Raw genomic sequence first — 22605 nt, forward strand, 5'->3', positions numbered from 1 at the left:
GAGAGCACATGCAATGGCTCAGGTTCCTGACTCTTTGTGTATAAACTTCCCTTCTGCAATCTGGAAGCTTCTAGAGCTTCCCTGTGTCCCCAATGCACTTTTCTGCCCACTCACTAGGCACTTGATGGTTGTTTTCATTCTGAAAATACCTATCTTCCAGGTCCAAAACATGCTGGGGTTACTTATCTAATCATTTCCTCGTTTTCATTTACTCTGTTCTCTGCTTCTGTAATTTCTATTACTCAGATGTTAGACCTCCTAGTCAGATGCAGTTTTCTTTTTCCCCTATTTCACATTTCTTTGCCTTCTTCTTCTGTATGGCTTCTAAAAGAATTCCTCAGTCTTACTCTCCAACCCTAATAGGGAGCTTCTTTTTCCTGAAGGTCTCTTGTTCTTCTGATTATTCCTTTCTTACAGCATTCTATTCTGGCGTTGTACATACAAACCCATCTCCTACCTGTCTTTCTCCCTGAATTATCTCAATTTCTTCACGTATGTCTTCTGGTCTCTTTGTTTAAGTATCTGCCTTTCATTTTAGAGGAAAGGTAGCATCAGATTCCTGCTCAGCCTAACTGCCCACATTTCAGATTACACCACTGAAAGTTGATAGGAAGCTCTGATCCACGCGTTGGGTCAGCTCTAGTCCTTATGCTAGAGTTGATCCTTAGAGTGACCTAGCTGGGTTATTTCCCTGGACAACCCCCACACTAACTTAGGTCTTTTCTCTTGGACTTAGTCAGATTAAGCAGACACAAAGTTGCTAACATCATGTGTAGAAATAGAAACTGACTTCCAGCATTTTTGGGAGATAAGTAGGAAAAGAAATTTGGTATAATCCAAAATGCAAGTGTTCTGAATTCAGGTAATCTATATCTTTTCAGTATATTTTCCCCCACCTTCTTATACACATGATGTCCCACAGTTCAGAAGATAAATCTCAAAATTTCCTGTTGTGTTGAGAGAGAGACAATCATTCAGCTGTTTCATGTGGGGAGGGAAGAAAGAATGTGACTCTGTGCTGTCCCACACACTAGCCACTATAGCTCAGTAAGTTTAAATTCAGTGAAATTGAAAATTCAAGTGCTCAGTTGCACTGAGGAAAGAGCCACACTTCCACTGTCAGATAACCATATGAGGGTAGTGGCTGTGCTATTAGACAGTGCAGATGCTGAATATCCCCCATCATTGCAGAAGGCTCTATTAGACAAAGCCAATCTAATTGCTTCTGAAACTGGCTGTCAGACAATCCCCCTCTTTCAGCCCTACATCCACTGCCATTTCCAGGGATACCCAGTATCACCAATTCCTGAGCCCACTGGAGCTTCTGAGGTACAAACCTGGTTGACTTATTGGTCTCTCCTAAAGAATGGTAACCCCACAAAAACAGTGATCTCGATTTTGTTCATTGTTGAAACCCAAGTCCTGAGAAGAATGGCAGCCCATAGCAGCATAGTAAATATTCCATAAATGTGTGTGGAGTAGTCAATGTTGCGTCCACTAGCAAGTTAGGATTCAGAGTTCTTACATCTGCTAAGTCAACTATCAACTCACCCTCTGCTTTCCATGTTTCAAAAATGTTTGTTACTGTATCCTCTCCCACAGTTTCTGTGGAGAGTCTATGCCCTAATGTTACAAAGGGATTCCATGAGAGATTAATGTCTATGTCCAACCACTATTTTAATATGGGAGTGCATTTCTAAAAGAAAGGGAAGGAAACAATAAATATAGAACAATATATTTTTAAAGGAAAGTATCTGGTTTTCATGAAAAAATCTGGAACAAATACATGGAAGCTAAAAAGATACTGACACTACACTCAAAAGAAGAGAAGACTGAGAGTATTAACTGTAATCATGTGAAGAAGTTAACATGTAGTTTAGGAAACTAAATTTTTTATGGTTTTCTTACATTAGTCTGATATTAATACAAATGTATTAAGAGACCATACAGTAGTGGTTCTTTTTTAAAATGATGGAATTATTTGAGAATCAGATGAAATGTACAGATTAAGGGACCCCACCCTGAGAGACCTGTGGTGAATACTCATCACTCATTTTGACTGATGATACCTGATTCTTCTTCCTGTGCTCAGGGAGTTCCACACACAGTGAGTCATAGCTTTGTCTACAACAGAAAGAGATGTCCACTTTCCCAGCTTCCCTTGCAGCTAGGGTACAGGAGTAATTCAAGGTTCAGCAATAAGAGATGCCTGAACTAGACCCAGAACTGGAAGCTAGATCCAAACAACTAGGGATAGCCAGAATCTATCTGATTGCAGCTTCAGGACTGCTGTGTTCTCAGTGAGCAGCTCGACTGTGAAACAGAGCAACAATTTCAGGTTGCATAACTGGCCCTAAGCCTATTCTCTGACACTACCCAATATCTTTATAATAAATTATTTCCCAGCTTCAAAGAGGCAGAGTTAGTTTCTGTAATTAACAAACAACAACCCAAACATGATGATTTCAGACACTCATGTTGGAAACCTCTGAGGACAGAGGTTTAGACACAGAATACTATCAGAAATATATAGCCAGACCTTTAAAAAAAGAGAGCAATTCTTTAAAATTTACATAAAGGATTTCTAAGAAATTTAAGCAAAAATCTTAAGAGATGGTCTTAGTGAAACTTTCCCACTACATCAATATTATGAGTTGGTAGTCTACAACCATACCACCCTGAACAAGCCCAATCTCGTCTGATCTCAAAAGAGTTGGTAGACTCACCAGCTGTTAATGTGAAGTACCTATGAGACCCTTGAAAGAGTTGGCATTACAGATAGTACTATTCTGGCCATTTTCTTCACTTGGAAAAATACCCAAGTTTGATAAATTGTCACCAGTGTTCTCAAAGCCTAGCATCAGAAGGCCTGGATGGTCTTAAGCCAAATGAAAATTTATGAAATTTGTGACAAGGGACAAAGGAAAATGAAATGTTTCCTTCTTGCTCTCTGTCTGGAGAAATTTTACATACTTGCCACTTAATAATATTTCCATTAAAAAAATAAAGCCCACATTTCAATGACCCATTTAAAAAAAACTAAATTGTTAATGAAGCTATCAAGGTTTATTAAATAACAGAAATTCAACAATCATTAAGAGCTGTCCACAAGCTTGATTATAGATAAACCCTATTTTAAGTCAACTCTTTATTGTATAGATTTCAACTTCTCAAGTTTTGATATGAGAGAAATCTTTTCAGAAGAGGCCTGAGAAAAACAGCATGTCAGCTGCTTATCATCGTAAATAAAAATAAGAGAACTTCCTCAGTTTGGAGATTCCTCAGAAACCTGAATATGGCCCTACCACACAACCCAGCCATCCTTGGAATTTACCCAAAGGAAATTAAATTGGCAAATAAAAAAGTGGTCTGCACCTTGATGTTTATTACAGCTCAATTCACAATAGCTAAGACCTAGAATCAACCTAAATGCCCATCAACAGTAGACTGGATAAAGAAATTATGGGACATATACTCTATAGAATACTATACAGCAGTAAAACACACACACACACACACACAATGAAATCCGGTCATTTGTAGCAACAAAATGGAGGAATCTGGAAAATATCATGCTGAGTGAAATAAGCCACTCCCAAAGGGACAAATATCATGTGCTCTCCCTGATCGGTGACAACTAACCGAACACCAAAAAGGAAACCTGTTGAAGTGAAATGGACACTATGAGAAACAGTGACTTGATCAGCCCTTGTCCTGACTGTCAATGAACAACTTAATACTTTATCCCTTTCAGTATTTTTTTGTTCTACTTAATACTATTGGTTGAACTCTGTAATTAACACACATTTATTCTTAGGTGTTTAAATTTAACTGAAAAGTGATCTCTGTTAAATATAAGAGTGGGAATAAGAGAGAGAGGAGATGTACAGTTTGGGACATGCTCATTCTGACTTGCCCCAAATGGTAGAGTTAGAAACGTGCCAGGGGATTCCAATTCAATCCCATCAAGGTGGCATGTACCAATGCCATCTCACTAGTCAAAGTGATCAGTTTCAGTTCACAATTGATCACAATGATAGGATTAAGAGTCAAAGGGATCACATAAACAAGACTATTGTCTGCTAATACTAACTGACAGAATTAAAAAGGAGAGAACAATCCAACATGGGAAACGGGATACACAGCAGACTCACAGAATGGCAGATGTCCTAAACAGCACTCTGGCCTCAGAATCAGCCCTTAAGGCATTCGGATCTGGCTGAAGAGCCCATGAGAGTATTTCAGGCACGGAAAGCAAAGACACTCTGGCAAAATAAAAAAAATTAAAAAACTAAATGAAAGATCTCTGTGAGTGAGATCCCAGTGGAAAGAATGGGTCATCAAAGAAGGAGGTACCTTTTTCTGAAGGGAGGAAGGAGAGAACTTCCACTTTGACTACGACCTTGTCTAAATAAGATCGGAGTTGGCAAACTCAAAACAACCAATGACAAGAGCCTAGGGTTATTACTGATGCCATAAACAAGAGTGTCAAAAATTGTTAAGTCAACAACAGGAGTCACTGTGCACTTACTCCCCAAGTAGGATCTCTGTCCTTAATGTGTTGTACAATGTAAATTAATGCTATAACTAGTACTCAAACAGTGCTTTATACTTTGTGTTTCTGTGTGGGTGCAAACTGATGAAATCTTTACTTAATATATACTAAATTGATCTTCTATATATAAAGATAATTGAAAATGAATCTTGATGTGAATGGAATGGGAGAGGGAGCGGGAGATGGGAGGGTTGTAGGTGGGAGGGAAGTTATGGGGGGGAGCCACTGTAATCCAAAAGCTGTACTTTGGAAATTTATATTTATTAAATAAAAGTTTAAAAATATATATAAAAAAAATAAGAGAACTTCCATCAAAATTTCACTTTGGTTGATTTCTGTTCTTGGGGTTCTGAATGTTCTTCCTTCTGCCATATACAAAAGAATCGATCTGGAAAAATCAGGGATGTTTGCCTAGCTCTGCTGTATCTGCCCTCCCCAAAGACTTGTTAGTTACTGTATAGTGGCTTTAATATATGTTCAAAAGTCTCCAATATTCCCCATTCCACAAGGTGGGATTTAATTCTCATCTCTGAGTGTACACTGGACTCAGTAACTCAAATCTGATGAACAGAGTAAGGAAAGGGAAAAACTATGATTTTTGCAGTGGCTAAGACTAGCAGACCAAGGGTCACCAAGGGTCAGGGTTAGCACATTAGTGATGTCCTGTTGGGACCATGTCCCCACATGACCTGACCAGGGTACCTCAGCTCTGTGGTCTTCTCAAACCAGTGTAATCACCAGAAAGCACAGGACAAACCCAAAGGGGGAATATTCAACAAAATACTGGAATGTTTGCTTCGAAAGGACCAAGGTCATGAAAAATGAGGAAAGACTTTGAAACTGTCACCAATGGAAGAAAGCTAAGGAAACATGAATGAATACTCAACGTGGTATCCTGGATTTGGTCCTGGAAAGCAAATGGACATTGGTAGAAAACCTAATGCAATCAGAATATTCTGTGGTTTAGTTAATGGTACTGCACCAATGTTAATTTATTTTTTCTTTCTTTTTTTTAGATTTATTTATTTATTTGAAAGTCAGAGTTACACAGAGAGAGGAGAGGCAGAGAGAGAGCGAGGTCTTCCGTCCGATGGTTCACTTCCCAGATGGTCGTACCAGCCGGAGCTGCGCTGATCTGAAGCCAGGAGCCAGGAGCCTCTTCCAGGTCTCCCACACGGGTGCAGGGGCCCAAGTACTTGGGCCATCTTTCACTGCTTTTCCAGGACATAGCAGAGAGCTGGATTGAAAGTGGAGCAGCTGGGACCAGAACTGGTGCCCATATGGGATGCCGGTACCTCAGGCCAGGGCGTTGACCCGCTGTGCCACAGCACCGGTCCCTAGGTCCCTATTTTTTTCTTTCAGTTGGATTTATTTTATTTGGTTTCCTTTCATTTGAAAGGCAGAGGGAGACAGGGAGAGATCTTCCATCCCCTGGTTCATTCCCCAAATGGCCACATCAGTCAAAGAGCCTGGAATCCAGAACTTATTCTGGGTCTCCCACATGAGCAGCATGGACCCGTTTTTGAGCCATCATTTGCTGTCTCCCAGGTACACACTAACAGGAAGCTGGATCAGAAGCAGAGTACCTGGGACTTGAACCAGGCACTCGAATATGGGATGCAGGCAATCCAAGCAGTGACTTAACTGTTGCGTCACACACCTGCTCCCTAATGCTAATTTCTTAGTTTGAATAAGTGTATCATGGTTATGTTAATAGTGAAAGTTGACTGAAGGGTTAACAGAAACTGCAAACTATACTATCTTCACAACTTTTCTGCAAATGTAAAATAATTTTTAAATAAAATGTTTTCTAAAAACAACCAATTTAACATTATGGTGTAGCAGGTAAAGCCACTGTCTGTGATGCCACCATCCTAGCTGCTCTACTTCCAATCCAGCTGCTTATTAATGTGCCTGGGAAAGCAGCTGAAAATGACCCAAGTGCTTTTGCCCCTGCACACATGTGGGAGACCTAGAAAAAGCTCCATGTGTCCTGGCTCCAGCCTGGCCCAGCCCTGGCCACTGTGGCCATTTGGGGAGTGAACCAGCAGATGGGAAACATATTATTTCTTTCTTTCTTTCTTTCTTCCTTTCTTTCTTCCTTTCTTCCTTCCTTTCTTCCTTTCTTCCTTCCTTCCTTTCTTCCTTCCTTCCTTCCTTCCTTCCTTCCTCTCTCTCATCTCTCTCTGCCTTTTAAATAGATAAAATAAATAAATCTTATTAAATAAACCAACTTATTAAACAAGGCTTAGAGAAGAGAAGGGATTGTTGAAATGATGCTTTATTAAGAGGTATTTTGAGGAACACAATTAAATTCACACTTTAGCCAAATCAATGACCTACACCTGAACAGGGCTCAGCAGTGTTTCATTGCTCAGAAAATCCATCTATGTTTTTACCTTTGCAGAATTTTAAGTTGGTAATCTTTCACAGCCATTCTAGTAGTATTTAGATAAACATTTAGTAGCATTTAACATCTCCTTGTTAAAGATCTTTCCCAAGCTCCAGAAGCTACAGTGAAGACAGCCCCACATTCCAAGTCATGTTATCTCCCAAGAAGCAGCCCCTCAGTAACCTCCAACTGCAACTCAACAGCTCAGACTAATACTATTCATTTCTAAAGTGTAGTTGGAACTCACTTTGCTCTGAAATTTCTGTCTGCTATAATGTCAATCGCTAAGACTCCTTTATAAAATGGTCTATAGTCTGAGTGTTTAGCTTAGAGGTTAAGACATCCAATAGAATGCCAACATCCCATGTTGGAGTACCTGTGTTCAATCCCTGACTCTGGCCCCAGAGTCCAGCCTCCTGCTATTGCAGACCCTGGGAGGCAGCAATGATGGTGCAAGTAACTGGGTCCCTGCCACTAAATGGGGGACCTAGATTGTGTTCCAGTTCTTGGCTTCATCTGACTCATCTCAGTTGTTGTGGGCATTTGAGTAGCAAACCAGGACATGGAAGCTTGCTTGTGCTGTCTCACTTGCTCGCTCGCTCTCTCTCTCTCTCCTTCCAGCTCTCAAATAATAAATAAATTTTAAATTTAAAGTGATATAAAACATTATAATTATATTATTCCCTTTATTATTATTACTATTGCAATGCATTTTCCTACACCAGCCAACAGGCCCACCCCACAGGCTAAAATTGGGGTGGAAAGATTGTTTATCTTGATGGACAACAGCTGTGATGACCCACACTTTCTATGTCAACGTTCATTCAGTGGGTGTGTACTGAGCAATTGTGTTTGACCATTAACTCTCCTAGGTTCTAGGGATGCCAAGAGAAAAACAGACACAGTTCCTAGTACAATGACTCTGGCAAATATCTGAAAATTGTTGGAAAAAGGGAAGCTGGATATACTTCTGCTCTACCAGCACATCCTCCTTCCAGCTACATCCGTCCTAATGCCAACCTCACATGTATGTTAGAAGACATGGATAGGAATCTCCTAAGAGCCTTTTGCATAATGGTCATCATGCAGGAAACAAGTCATCAACAACAGATTCAGTTCATAAATATGATGCATTCACAAAGTGAGGTTTATACAACCATGGAAAAATGAATGAGCCATAACGGTACCGATCAACAGAATAAATCTCAGAAGCCTGATAGAAAAAAAAAAAAAAAAGCCTGTCATAAATGAGTACAAACAGAACAATTCCATTTACATAAAGTTCAAAACAAGACCAAATCAAATGATATATCGCCTAGAGATACAGACATAGGTGGCTTTTAATAACTCTAAAGAAAAGCAAGTTAGTAATTAACATAGATTCAGGATAATAGCTACATTTCAAGAGGAAGAGGCAGATCAGTTCCGAAGGGGACACACAAGGAACTGGGAGGAGATTGGCACAGCCCTATGTCTAAGATGACAAACCCGAGTGTGTGATTTTGTGGTGGTTCTGATGACACATGGACATTTAAGCAATCTTCTCTATGCATGCTACTGTTCCTAAAAATCAGGTTAAAATGTGTTATAGCTGTAACCATAAAAAGTAAGACGGGTGGCAGCTCTGGTGGAGGCAGTTAGTGTGAGGCTGGGGAGCACTGAGCCACCCATTGTGCCCTGCACTGCCCAGACTAGCGAACAATACAGTCAGGAAGCCCAAGGGCAAGATGTCTGCTTATGCTGTCTTGGTGCACTTGGTGCAGACCTGCAAAGAGGAGCACAAGAAGAAAACCCAGAGGTCCCTGTCAGCTCTGCAGAATTTCCCAAGAAGTGCTCCAAGGGGCGGAAGACAATGTCTGGGAAAGAGAAATCTAAATGTCATGCAATGGCAAAGGCACATAAAGTACATTATGATTGGGAAATGAGGGATTGTGGACCAGCTAAGGGTGGCAAGGAAAAAAAAAAAGGACCTGAATGCCCCTATATGCCCCTGTTGGGATTCTTCCTCTTCTGTTCAGAATTCCACCCCAGGATCAAATCTACAAACCCTGGAATCTCTACTGGGGATGTAGCCAAAAATCTGGGGGAGACATGGAGTAACCTGCACAACAGCAAAAGGCAGTCATGCATCACTAAGGCGGCAAAGCTCAGGAGAAGTACGACAAGGACGTTGCCGACTGTAAATCTAAAACCGAGTTCAATGGTGCAAAGGCTCCTGCCAAAGTTGCCCGGAAAGAGGTGGGACAGGAAGACGCAGAGGACAAGGAGGATGAATAAAAACCTGTTCTGTCTCCCTGTGACTCCCTTAGAGTAGGGGAGCGCCGGGACTGGCACAGCTCTCATTTGAGACGTGTCTATCACCCTCAGTAGGTTTAATGAATGACAATACGAGCTGATCATATTGGAGTTTCCCGAAGTGCTCTAGAAATCGTCAGCGGTGTACATGACATGGCCTTGGGTGTCTGCAGCCCCCTGACACTGTATCCAAGTTGTACATATTTCCCACAAGGTTTGAAAGGAAAAGGCATGTGCACTGCTGCTGGTGTACAAGGCATTTCAGAATGTTTCTGGCATCTTCACTTCAGTTGCAAGGCAGTGTTAACTCTATGGTTGTGGGCTAGAGCTCCTGAGTTACCAACTGTACGTATCTACAGTTTGTAAAAAGAGCAAAACAACTGAGACAAACTCCCGAAGCTCCTTGCATGGCACTGAGACTGTAGGGAAGGTGCCTGGGCAGGCGCCTGAGCTCAGGGTGTGCAGCGTGAGGCTGGACCCAGACACTGCAGTGGGCACCCATTATGCTTCAGGTTGTCTTGTTTCTGTATACAGTGACACAGCATTCTGCTGCCATTTGCAGCTGTTAAAAAAAAAAAAAAAAAAAAGGAGGGGCAGCTGGCATGAGAAGGGTTGGGTTTTTTGGTGTTTGTGTTTTGTTTTTTTAGTTAAATGTGGTAGCTTTTAAATTGTCTTTTTAAACTGTAGAACTCTTTAGTGTCAGCAAAGTGAAGGCCACTGCCCTGGAGGGAAGTTCAAAAATCTTCTGGCCAGCGCCGCGGCTCACTAGGCTAATCCTCGCCTTGCAGCGCCGGCACACCGGGTTCTAGTCCTGGTCGGGGCACCGGATTCTGTCCCGGTTGCCCCTCTTCCAGTCCAGCTCTCTGCTGTGGCCCGGGAGTACAGTGGAGGATGGCCCAAGTGCTTGGGCTCTGCACCCCATGGGAGACCAGGAGAAGTACCTGGCTCCTGCCATCGGATCAGCGCGGTGCGCCGGCCGCAGCGTGCCGGCCGCGGTGGCCATTGGAGGGTGAACCAATGGCAAAAGGAAGACCTTTCTCTCTGTCTCTCTCTCTCTCTCACTGTCCACTCTGCCTGTCAAAAAAAAAAAAAAAACTTCTGAATTCACACACACTTTACAATGTTCTGTTATTTTGTATGTTTAGAATATTCAAATGGTTTTTTTAATTTTTTTTAAATTTATTTGATAGGTATAGTTAAAGACAGTGAGAGAGAGAGAGAGAAAGTTCTTCCTTCTGTTGGTTCATTCCCCAAGTGGCCGCTACGGCCGGCGCTGCGCCCATCCGAAGCCAGGAGCCAGGTGCTTCCTCCTGGTCTCCCAGACGGGTGCAGGGCCCAAGGACCTGGGCCATCCTCCACTGCCTTCCCGGGCCACGGCAGAGAGCTGGACTGGAAGAGGAGCAACCGGGACAGAACCCAGCACCCATATGGGATGCCAGCACCATGGCAGAGGATTAACCAAGTAAGCCACAGCGCTGGCCCCCAAATGTTTTTTAAGTTAAATAAACAGTATTACATTTAAAAAAAAAATAAGATGGACTACTTGCCTCCAAGTACCTACTAAAAACAAGTGCAAGGAAGGTATCCGGCCTACCCGTTAGAATACTAGTTGGGACACAGGGGTCCCATATCTGAGTACCTGTGTTCAATACCCAGCTCTACCCTTCACTGCAGTTCCCTGCTAGGGCAGATGAAGGCAGGCAGCAGTGACGGCCTGTGTGGCTGCATTCCTGCCACCCACGCAGGAGACCTTGACTGGGTTCTTGGCTCTCAGATTCAGCCCTATCTGGGGACCACTGAGGAATTTCAGGAGTGAACCTGCAGGTGGCTGACTTTTCTTTCTCTTTTTCTCTTTCTCTCTCTCTCCCCTACCTCAAATACATTTCAAATAGGTGTCATGTTTGCTACATGTATCATAACTTGTTTATGTGTGAGGTCGAAGGGAGTACGTCAACTCTGCCTGAGCAATCTGGGAAGACTTCAAGGAGAAGGTGACTTACGACAGAGCACAGTGAAAGGACCATGGGATAGAGCCCACAAAATGCCCAGAACATTAAGGAAATAATCCCCATCTGGGAAGCAATGCATTTCCCCCAAAAGACAAACACCACATATTCTCACACATGCATGGAAGCTTTAAAAAGCTGATCCCATAGAAGTACAGAGTAGAGATAATTAAGGGTAGACAATGGGCACCAAAGCACAGCCAGGTGGGGACAGTAGTTCTAACGGCAACAGCACAACAAACAGCTACAGTCCCTAACAATCAGTTTCACGTTGCAAAATAACTAGCAGAGAACTTAAAGGGCCCCAACACATAGGAACACAGTACTGGAGGAGATGAGATCTTAACTGCCCTGAGCTCATCATCTCTCCCACGTCTCAAGTTCTAATTCTGTACCCCATAAATAAGCCTGGATACTACATATCAGCTTAGGAAAAATACAATCTCTACAGAAAAACAAGAGAAATGTGTCCCAGCTTGTCTTGAAAGAATGGCAGAAAGCAACAAGTAGAGAAGTAGGCAAGGGAAGAGGAGTCAGTAATAGGGCATCCCCTTGATCCCCTTGTGAAAGAGGGAACTTGGACAGGATTCCTAGAAGCCAGGAAGCTTGTCCAACACAGCCGTGCTTCGTCCATCCTAGAAGCCCTGGGCAGGATGGGTGGTCCAAGGTGAGACCAAGGACAGGGAGAACAGGCGGGATACCACCGTAAGAGATGCTATTGCCTAAACCAGGGCAAGGACTGCGGGAACCAGGAAGGGAAGCTCAGGGACTTGAGGTCCATTCAACAAAGTCTAGTGAGTAGTTGGATATGGAGGTGAAGAATACAGAGGTATTTAGGATGATCTGTCAGATTCTCACTTGGGGGTAGGTAGCGTGGCACAGCAGGTTAAACTACTGCCTATGACACCAGCATCCCATACCAGAGCGCTGGTTCAAGTCCCAGCAACCTCAAAACTGAAAACTTGGGATCCAAGAACACTGGGAACTGGGGAGGAAAAGAGATCCTAATGATGAGGTTCCTGAGGCCTTTACACACTTGCTTGTACACACGCTCATGAGCATGCTCATTGATCAGCTAAGTACACGGCCACTTTTAAACTTGCTGCCATCCAGGTGTATCACAGGAAAAGCAACACTCCAGCATGAGCAGGAGGAGGTCAGGTGCATGGGGAGGAGGAAGCAGGAAGCAAGCACTGGAAAATAAACTAAACAAAGTTTATCCGTTTCGTGGTTGTGCCTGAACTCACAGTGCTACTCCCAATGCACCATCCATGCCCCAAAATGATCACAGCAGATCTCTGCTAACTGCATCATGCCCACTTCTGCTAGACCAGGAAGCCCAGGTGGGTCAAATTCAAAGCATCTCCAAGATCAGCAGGTGAGAGCTAGAAGCAAGACTCAAGCCCAAACAGCCTGTCCACGGGGCATCCTGGCACCATTAGCAGCCTCACCTGGCCTCACACCCTGGGACGTAATGACCTTCGCAGAGGGAGCAAGAGTGAACACAGATAAATTAAAGCAGGGGGAGAAAGTGAGGATAACACCAGCATCAGAGGAAGCACGTGTTTGAATTTCATCTATATATTGGGTAGCAAGGCAGAAAGACTTGAGGAAGTGAAGAGGGGAGGAGGCTTGACTCAGGAAAAGCCTTGCCAGCCATCAGGGGTAAAGCTTCAGGCCCCTGGGTTCGGTGTATTTGAGAAGTCATTTGTTCTCAGAACTCCAGAGCATGCAGAGACAGAAACAAAGCTAGAGTCGCGAGATTTACTAGAATCCATACCAAGCTTCAGAGGTCAAAAACCTTGTTCCACAGGATCGATGAATTTCCCGACTTGCCTTCTTCAGTGGTGAGAAGTAGAAGGTATATCCAGCTGGGATTTGGAAATCGGGTTCACATCCTGTTTGTGTGCTTCTTAGCATGTAGCCAAACCTCTCCAAGAGAACCAGTGTGGCAACAAAAGATAAAACAGAAAGGACTGGATTGCAAAACACCAGCCCAAAGCATTGCACCTGCCCCGCAGAGGTGCCATCAGCGGGGCTGCCTGGGCACAGGCACCAGACTAGCCACAAAACCAGAGGGCTTGCATCCTCCACACAGAGGGTAGCAACCCAGAGGCCTTGACGCTGTTTCTTGGTTAAGCTTCAGTCAATAAACCTTTGGTGAAAGGAGCTAATTTTTTTTTTTTTTTGACAGGCAGAGTTAGACAACCAGAGAGAGAGAGACAGAGAGAAAGATCCTCCTTCTGCTGGTTCACCCCCCAAATGGCCACTACGGCCGGGGCCCTGCGCGGATCCGAAGCGAGGAGCCAGGCACCTCCCTCAGGTCTCCCATGCGGGTGCAGGGCCCAAGCACTTGGGCCATCCTCCACTGCCTTCCTGGACCACAGCAGAGAGCTGAACTGGAAGAGGAGCAACCGGGACAGAATCCGGCGCCCGAATCTGGACTAGAACCCGGGGTGCCAGCGCCGCAGGTGGAGGATTAGCCAAATGAGCCGCAGCGCCAGCCCAAAAGAAGCTAATTAACTCCTAGCTTCTATCAAGTGTCCAGCAGGTAATATGCAGGGCCAGCTCCACAGATGCACGGCCACGCAGGGCCCTCAGGTTGGGACTGATGTTTGGCTATCATGAGCTGCAACTCAGAACCCTGTTTGAACAAGGAGCCCAGCGTTCTCACTTTGTGCTAAGTCCTGCAAACCTTGTGCTGGAGGCTGGTGCACGGCACTGTGCCTGGAATCCAGAACACAGCCACGTCCTCCGGGAGTTTGGCTAGCAAGTGGGTTACCCTGAGAGCAAACCCTACGATGCTAAAAGGATACTGAAGGAAAGAGACGAACTTGCAAATTTTGGTCCTCAATCAGAAGAAAGCCACCATTTAGCCTCAGGACAGGCACTGGATCACTTGCACATGAGACACACACAGGGATATATCCAGACTCACACACCCTGATAAGAAGGGAAGGTACCATCCTGGGCTTCTGCGTCACCCTGAGGCACTGCCATGTCCTACACCAGGAACAAAAGCAAGGCCCCAGAGCAGCCGTGCTCAGCGTGGGGCTCAAGTCAGCAGCATTAGTGTCACCTACACCTATGAGTCTAGAGCCACAGATTCTTTTCTTTCTTTCTTTTTTTTTTTTTTTTTTTTTTTTTTTTGGACAGGCAGAGTTAACAGTGAGAGAGACAGAGAGAAAGGTCTTCCTTTTTCCATTGGTTCACCCTCAAATGGCCGCTATGGCCGGCACGCTGTGCCGATCCAAAGCCAGGAGCCAGATGCTTCCTCCTGGTCTCCCATGCGGGTGCAGGGCCCAAGGACCTGGGCCATCCTCCACTGCCTTCCCGGGCCACAGCAGAGAGCTGGAATGGAAGAGGATCAACCGGGACAAAGCCCAACCACACCAGCTAAAGCAGAAACTCAGGGGTGGAGGGGAGGGGTTAACAAGCGCCTCAGGTGATTCTGATCGCGTGCTAAAACTTGAGGCTCACTAGCCTGGATTACCAAATTAAATCACTTTGAGATTTAACTCTTTTTTTTTTTGCTGGGGAGGGTGTGTTGAGGGGAGAGCCGGGGATCTTCCCCCCACACCACAATCACTGGCAATTCCCAAAGATCAGGATCTCTGTGTGCGTTTCCTGCAAAATTCAATCTAACTCCCACACTTTGTTTTTTGCCTGTTCATTCAAGACACAATGTAGCCCCGAGTCCCTTGTGAATAAACATTCTATTTGCACATGTCAAGTATCTGATTCATTTAGACTTAGCCCAATTGCTTAATGTTGCAACAGAAGCCTCCTGATATTCTGGGCCCAAAGGACTGAGTTAATACCCTTGGACAAAGCGGGGCTGGTGCACGGGGGAGCTCCCGTGGCTCTAACAGCCACAAAGAGGAGCTTGTTGAGGGCACACATAAAAAAGGGAGATAGGAGGCAGATACTCTGATCTTTACGAGCCTCTGATTATTCTTGCCGTTACTTAAAGCATAAATCCATCCCCCGACCTAACAAAACACTATTTTACATCCCCTTACTTCGTATTTTTTCTTTTATGGCCAATAAAACATTTCCAAAAAAAATCTTACAAAGGTTATATTCTCATCAATTTTGCACTAAATGACAGTAAATTAAGGCGCAGTTACCGCAGCCCCAGCACAGATAGACATCGGCTGCAAACTTTGTTGAACGACAACCTCCCACCATCAGTGGGAGCTGCTCATGAAAGAGGTCGCCATTAGATTAAAGCCGTTCTGTTTCTTTCAGTAGTTAGCCTCTTACCTTTTCTCTTGTTTCGTTTTTTAGTCTTGATTTTTAAGTTATCGGAAAAGCAGAGAGACAACTATCTTCCATCTGCTGGTTCACTCCCCAAATGCCCACAGTAGCAGGGGCTGAGCCATGTCCAAGTCAGGAGACAGGAACACAATCCAAGCCCTCGACATGGGTGGGAGGTGCTCAACTCTTTGAGCCTTCATCTGCTGCCTCCCAGGATGCTCATTAGCAGAAGTTAGAATTAGGAGCACAACTGGGGCTGGAACCCACAGGTACTCAGGCAATATAGAATATCCACATCCCAAAAAGCATCTTAGCTGCTGTGTCAAATGTTTGCCCCTTTCTGTGTTTTTAAAATTGGTTCTAGAGGCCAACAAATAAGAGGTGGATGCCTTGCGTAAGGGTTAGGATGCCTGCAGCCCCTATCAATGTGCCTGGGTTAATACTGATTCAGGCTCCTGACCACACCCTCCTGCTGGCACACACCCTGGGAGGCAGCAGTGAGGGCTCAAGTAACTGGGTTCCCACCACCCAAACAGGAGACCTGCACTGTGTTCTCAGTTCTCGGCTTCAGCTGGGCAAGACCAGCCATTGTGGTCATTTAGAGAGTGAACTCATAGATAGGCACTCTCTCTCTCGCTCACGCTTTCTCTCAAAGTACATATTTTTAAAACATTTTTTAGAATTATCTAAATAAAGGGGCCACTGCTGTGGCATAGCAGGTAAAACCCCCGCCTGCAGTGCCAGCATCTCATATGGGTGCTCCACTTCTGATCCAGCTCTCTGCTATGGCCTGGGAAAGCAGTGGAAGATGGCCCAAGTCCTTGGGCCCCTGCACTCGTGTGGGAGACCTGGAAGAAGCTCCTGGCTCCTGCCTTCATATTGGCGCAGCTCTGGCTGTTGTGGCCATCTGGGGGAGTGAACCAGTGGATGGAAGACCTCTCTCTCTGCCTCTCCTTCTCTTTGTGTAACTCAGACTTTCAAGTAAAAATAAATAATTTTTTTTAAAAGGCAGAGTGGACAGTGAGAGAGAGAGAGAGAGAGAGAGAAAGGTCTTCCTTTTGCCATTGGTTCACCCTCCAATGGCCGCAGCAGCCAACGCGCTGCAGCCAGCGCACCGCGCTGATCCGAAGGCAGGAGCCAGGTGCTTCCTCTTGGTCTCCCGTGGGGTGCAAGGCCCAAGGACTTGGGCCATCCTCCACTGCACTCCCTGGCCACAGCAGAGAGCTGGCCTGAAAGAGGAGCAACCGGGACAGAATCCGGCGCCCCGACTGGGACTAGAACCCGGTGTGCCAGCACCGCAAGGTGGAAGATTAGCCTATTGAGCCGCGGCGTCGGCTAAATAAATCTTATAAAAAAAAGAATTGTCTAAATAAAACTTTAAATATTTTTCAGGTACAAAAAAACTTACACTTTGCAGAATCACTTGGCAACTTAAGTCTAGCAATTATCATTATAAACACTCTCCCAAACCTATATAACACTAAGAGTTACCAGACACATAAACTCAAAATTTATTGTTCATTTATCAAAAATCCATTGGACTAACATTTGTCAAATGGTTACACTAAATGACTTACTAAATATAAAGCATTTAGAACAGTATCTGGCATATAGCAAAGGCTCAACAAGTGTTACCGCTTTTATTCATTCCTGTTGCTGTTGCTGTAATTGCTGCAATGTGCCATTTTATGTTATCATGCACATAGAAACACAACCACAAGCAAAACAGATGTGTGACTCCTGCTCTTGGAGACAGATATTACCAGACAACCACACAAATGTACATGTAAGTCACAAACTGCTACAATGAAGACAGCCTCATGGGGAGCAGGAGCCTGAGAAAAGTCCAGGATAACTTACCATGGTTTGACTTTGGAACCTGTTGGAATAGCAATTTGGATCAAACCATGGCCCTTCCTCTTGTGTTTTTCAAGACCCTCTGTGTTTCCATGCAAGGAGGTTTGAAACAAATATTCGTACTTCATTATTTTATCACTTCATATCAGAAACATTTTCCCCAATTTTGTAGAACTCTTTTTTTCAACAGCTAACATTTCCAAACACAGACACTGAGATATACCAAGAAATAAGCTCTATAGTCAGATGCATTCAAAAACCTTCATGGATTTTCCCAGAACTTTATGATTTACTGCTAAGATCAAGCTAGGGTTTACCTCTAAGTATGACATAGAATCCACTTCCTTAATCCTTGTGACTATTTACAGATAACAGAAGTGACTTAAAAATTATCTTATTCTCTTAGTTCTTTTTATAAATTTTTTTTAGATTCATTTATTTGAAAGGTAGAGGGATGCAGGGGAGAGAAGGGGTGCAGGGAGAGACAGCTATCTTCCATCCACTGTTTCACTCCCCAAGTAGCCGCAACAGCTGGGGCCAGACAAGGCTAAAGCCGGGAGCCCAGGACCCCATCCGAGTCTCCCTCGTGGGTGGCAGGGAACCAAGCACTTGGGCCATTTTCTGCTGCTTCCCGGTGAATTGGCAGGGAGTTGGTTTGGAAGTGCAACAGCCAGCTGGCATCGTGGCTCCATATTGGAGTGCTGGTTCAAGTCCCAGCTCCTCAGTTTCCGATCCAGCTCCCCGCTAATGCGTCTGGGAAAGCAGTGGAAGATGGCCCAAGTGCTTGCTTCTCTGCCACCCATGTGGGAGGCCTGGATGGAGCTTCAGGCTCCTGACTTCAGCTTGGCCCAGCCCAGGACGTTGTGGCCATTGGAAGATCTCTCGATATCTCTCTGTCATTCTGCCTTTCAAATAAATAAATAAATCTTTTTAAAAGGGGGCAGCTGGGACTCAAACTCATGCTCCAGTATGGGATGTTGGCATTGCAAGCCACCATACCTCAACACAAGCCCATACCTTGTTTTTTGTTTTCCCAAGCTTTCAAATGGATTTTCTGATGACTTAACTGAAAGCTGAGAGAAGATTGAAACTATGCGAAAGTTGATTTTTTAAAAAACAGAACCTGTGTAAGGAGGAGAACTAGGGAATTTCAGAAAGGCCCAGGGGCCACCACAGCAGGCCACAACCCAGGGAAGCCCCCAGATCAGCCCCCAGCTCTTGCACAGGATGGTGGCAGGGTCTGCACTCTGGATCCCACCAGCCCCACCACATCGTGCCTGAATTGGGGCAAGCAGCTTGACCTTTCTCGGTTTCAGTCTGCTGTTCTACAACACGGGCACGCACCTCCTAAGGCGGCCATAAGGTGAGAGACAGAGATGGGCACCAAGGTGTCTTAGCTCCATGCACAAGCAGAGTGCACACCCGGAAGCTGGAGATCAAGACTCCCAAGACCCTGCTGCCTCAGAAGGACAGGTGTAAAATTGCAAGTCATGGGGCCAGTGCTATGGCGTAGCAGGTAAAACTGCCACCTGCAGTGCCAGCATCCCATATGGGCACCGGTTCGAGTCCCAGCTGCTCTACTTCCTATCCAGCTCTCTGCTATGGCCTGGAAAAGCAATAGAAGATGGCCCAAGTCCTTGGGCCCCTGCACCCACGTGAGAGACCCAGAAGCTCCTGGCTCCTGGCTTCGGATTGATAGCTCCAGCCATAGTGGCCATTTGGGGGGTGAACCAATGGAAGGAAGACCTTTCTCTGTCTCTCTCTCACTGTCTAACTCTGCCTGACAAAAAAAAAAAGAAAAAAAAAAGAATTTGGCCTGTAAAGTAAAAGACTCAGACCTTAAATGAAAAAAAAAATAGCCATATCCTCTGTTCTTATAACTATATGACCTCATTTAATTGGTTAATTAATATAGCAATGGTAAAATAAACAGAAAGAAAAATATCACCTATAATCTTACCTTCTGAAATGATTTCTGGTGTTGAGTTCTGGTAACTTTATATCTAAACAAAATTTGAGTTCATTTTATATATGGCATAGTAGCCTGAGCTTTTCACTTATCAAGAAACATAGAGGGGACTGGCTCTGTGGCGTAGTAGGCTAAGCCTCTGCCTGTGGCACCAGCATCCCATCCTGGCTGCTCCTCTCCTGATCCATCTCTGTGCTATGGCCCAAGAGCTTGGGCCCCTGCACTCATGTGGGAGACCCGGAGGAAGCTCATGGCTCCTGGCTTTGGATGGACCCAGCTCCAGCTGCTACAGCCATCTGAGGAGTGAACCAGCGGATAGAAGACCTCTCTCGTTCTCTCCCTCTCTCTGTAACTCTACCTCTCAAGTAAATAAATAAATCTTAAAAAAAAAAAAAAGCATGTTTCAGAAATGTTAAGCACGCCTCCAATTGGCCATTTTATTTCATTTTATGCACTCCACAACAGCTGCTGTAACTTCTTTAATGACCCTCGGCTCTCTGTTAAGACCACTGCCAAATTGTTGTTTTTTTTTTTTCCCCATAATGAATATTAGGACATTCTTTTTTCTTTTCTTTTTTTTTTTTTTTTTTTAAGAAGCTTTTTTTTGGCCGGTGCCACGGCTCACTAGGCTAATCCTCTGCCTTGCGGTGCCGGCACACCGGGTTCTAGTCCCGGTCGGGGCGTGGGATTCTGTCCCTGTTGCCCCTCTTGCAGGCCAGCTCTCTGCTGTGGCCCGGGAGTGCAGTGGAGGATGGCCCAAGTGCTTGGGCCCTGCACCCCATGGGAGACCAGGAGAAGCACCTGGCTCCTGGCTTTGGATCGGCGCAGTGCGCCAGCTATAGCGGCCACTGCAGGCCGGGGCTTTAACCCACTGCGCCACAGCACCAGCCCCGGTCATTCTTCTTACCCTTTGGCATTTGATATTTTTAAATGTTGTTAGAGTCTGAAAAAGCCCACCGCCCAAGGAACGACTCCAAGAGACTTTTCTCTCATGCAACCAGCAAAGGGTTAAAGATTTATTGATTATCCAGCATGCTGGGGCTGTCTGATCATACATGAACAGAGCAGCCCTGAATAACCAAAGGTTAGGGTTTATAAAGGCAAAAACCACAAAACCTGGAAGGGGGGAATACATGGTTGCTATGCATGGTTGCTATACACAGTTGCTAAAATCAAAAGAGAGTATATGGTTACTGGGGTCAACATAACCTAAAACCTAAGTGAAATTAATATCTATCATAATATTGACAATACCAGTTACAATATTACAATTAGCAATTAGGACTTGACATTAATGTAAGACACAGACAAATCACATCTTTATTATTAGCCCAGGTAACCCAGGTGCAACCTTTCTACTTTTAAGCTTGAGCAATCATGCTAGGGGGTTTTCTGTGCTCTGCCAAGGGTGATATAGTGCACTGGTATTGTCCGACTATTTGAGATCATAGTTTCAGACCAGAGTCTCACAGTGGGGGGGTGCTTTCTCAGAATGGAGTCTCAAGTGCTCCAAAATGGAGTCCCTACTGTCAAGGTGCTACTTCACTCTGTCTTATTTTTACAGCTGTACCAGGAAGGTTTAAACCTGTAAGCTTAACTTTTTACACCCGCACATATACAATTTTAACTCTTCAATGTCAACATACCCACCTTAGCTAAAGATGTTTCTAAGGCCTCTGTTCCAGGAGTTGTACCATTTGCTGACAGGGGGCAATGGCGAGCGTGGGCAAATTCCAGTTTGGAGTTGGGGCATCCGTGCTTCTCAGACTTTCCCGTGCATAGAAATCACTGAGACTCTCGTAACAACGTAGGCTCTGACTGAAAAGAGGCGGGGGGTAAGATGGAGCCATTCATTCCCAACATGCTCCAGGCGACGCGGAGGCTGCTGGTCCGAAAAACCCCTTTGAGGAGCAAGGATCACAGTTCTCTTCACTGCAGCCCTAAGCGATGCCCCCGGGGCCCCCAGCAGCCCCCTCCTCTAAGGAGCACTCCAGGGGTGCAGTCACCCTGCCGCTAATTCATCGCAAGGTCTCATGCGTTTCCCTGAACTGCCGGGGGTCTCTGCTTCCGCATCCGCATCGGGGCAGCTGGTCTTTTTTTTTTTTTTTTTTTTTTTTTTTTTTTTTTTATTTATTTTAAAGACAGTCACACGGAGAGAGAAGGAGAGGCAGAGAGAGAGAGGGAGAGGGAGAGAGAGAGGGAGGGGGAGAGAGAGAGAGGTCTTCCATCTGATGGTTCACTCCCCAGTTGGCCGCAACGACCGGAGCTGCGCCTATCGGAAGCCAGGAGCTTCCTCCGGGTCTCCCACGCCATCTTCTACTGCTTTCCCAGGCCATAGCAGGGAGCTGGATCGGAAATGGAGCAGCCGGGACTCAAACGGGTGCCCATATGGGATGCAGGCACTGCAGCCGCCGGCTTTACCCGCTATGCCACAGCTCCGACCCCGCAGCTGGTCTTTAAGCCCCTCCCTCTCCATTGGCCAAGGCTGCTCTCCCTTGTCCACAGAGAACCAGGTGCATTCTAACTCCCTCCTCACATGGACGGCGTTGAGGGCTTACTTCCTTCCGCCAATGGGACTCCCTCAAGTGCACAGTAAGCAAAGGAAGCGTGAGGCCAGCCAGGGGGCTGGGGGTGAAGACCACAGCCCATGTGCCAGCGCCCCTGAAGGTGCCTAGGTGCAACACATGCACGCTGCTGTCTTTAACTTGGAGCTAGGCTAATCCACGCCTTAGGAGGACGGAGGTGGAAGAAAGGAGGAGACTGGCACAGATACTGCTGCTGCAAGTTGCCCCAGGAACTGGGAGTCCCAGTGCCCTTGACCCAGTCTACTTGCTCCCGTGCTTCCCTCTTGCTTTTCTGCAGCCACAGAGGAGGGAGAAGCAGAGCTCTGGGCCTGACGCTGAGCCGACTGCAGGGGCTTTCTACAACAACACAGGCCCGCAGAGCTGTCTCTGTGATGACCTGGAGTGGGAAGACGCTGCCAGGGGCTGGTGCTGTGGGAACACGACCCCTGTATTAGTGAAGTCCGATTGCAATGCTCCCTGGTTGAGCCAAGTTTCCAAGTGAGACCACAGAGGGTTGCTTCGTGCCATTCACTATTTTGGAAGGACTGGGCCGAATGACTGGTTTTTGGGAACCGCACACCTCTCCCCAGCACCCCCGCCTTGCTCCCTTCCTTTTACGGGCAGAGCTCCATTTGTTCGCCAAACTGTGTTTTCCCACTTTAATCTCCTGTGAACAACTCGGGATGTGCTGACTCCGGAGTGCACAT

General features: G+C 45.5%; 1 long non-coding RNA gene and 1 pseudogene across 5 annotated transcripts in view; one reads left to right on the top strand and one right to left on the bottom strand.

The window, feature by feature from the left end:
* The window catches only part of LOC149123130 (uncharacterized), a 155801-nt gene extending 134404 nt beyond the window's left edge, over window positions 1–21397 (bottom strand). For 2 of the 5 annotated variants that reach the window (XR_016218217.1, XR_016218215.1), the window contains exon 1: window positions 20985–21397. This is a non-coding gene — a long non-coding RNA (uncharacterized LOC149123130). The remainder of the gene's footprint in view (window positions 1–20984) is intronic. The other 3 variants (XR_016218218.1, XR_016218219.1, XR_016218216.1) reach the window with 2 other exon arrangements.
* On the top strand, window positions 8528–9224 carry LOC149123131 (high mobility group protein B3 pseudogene; annotated as a pseudogene).
* Window positions 21398–22605: the final 1208 nt, after the last annotated feature.

The sequence above is a fragment of the Oryctolagus cuniculus genome, chromosome 12 (assembly GCF_051225735.1).
Source record: "Oryctolagus cuniculus isolate XC-2025 breed Fujian yellow rabbit chromosome 12, ASM5122573v1, whole genome shotgun sequence".
NCBI classification, from domain to species: domain Eukaryota; kingdom Metazoa; phylum Chordata; class Mammalia; order Lagomorpha; family Leporidae; genus Oryctolagus; species Oryctolagus cuniculus.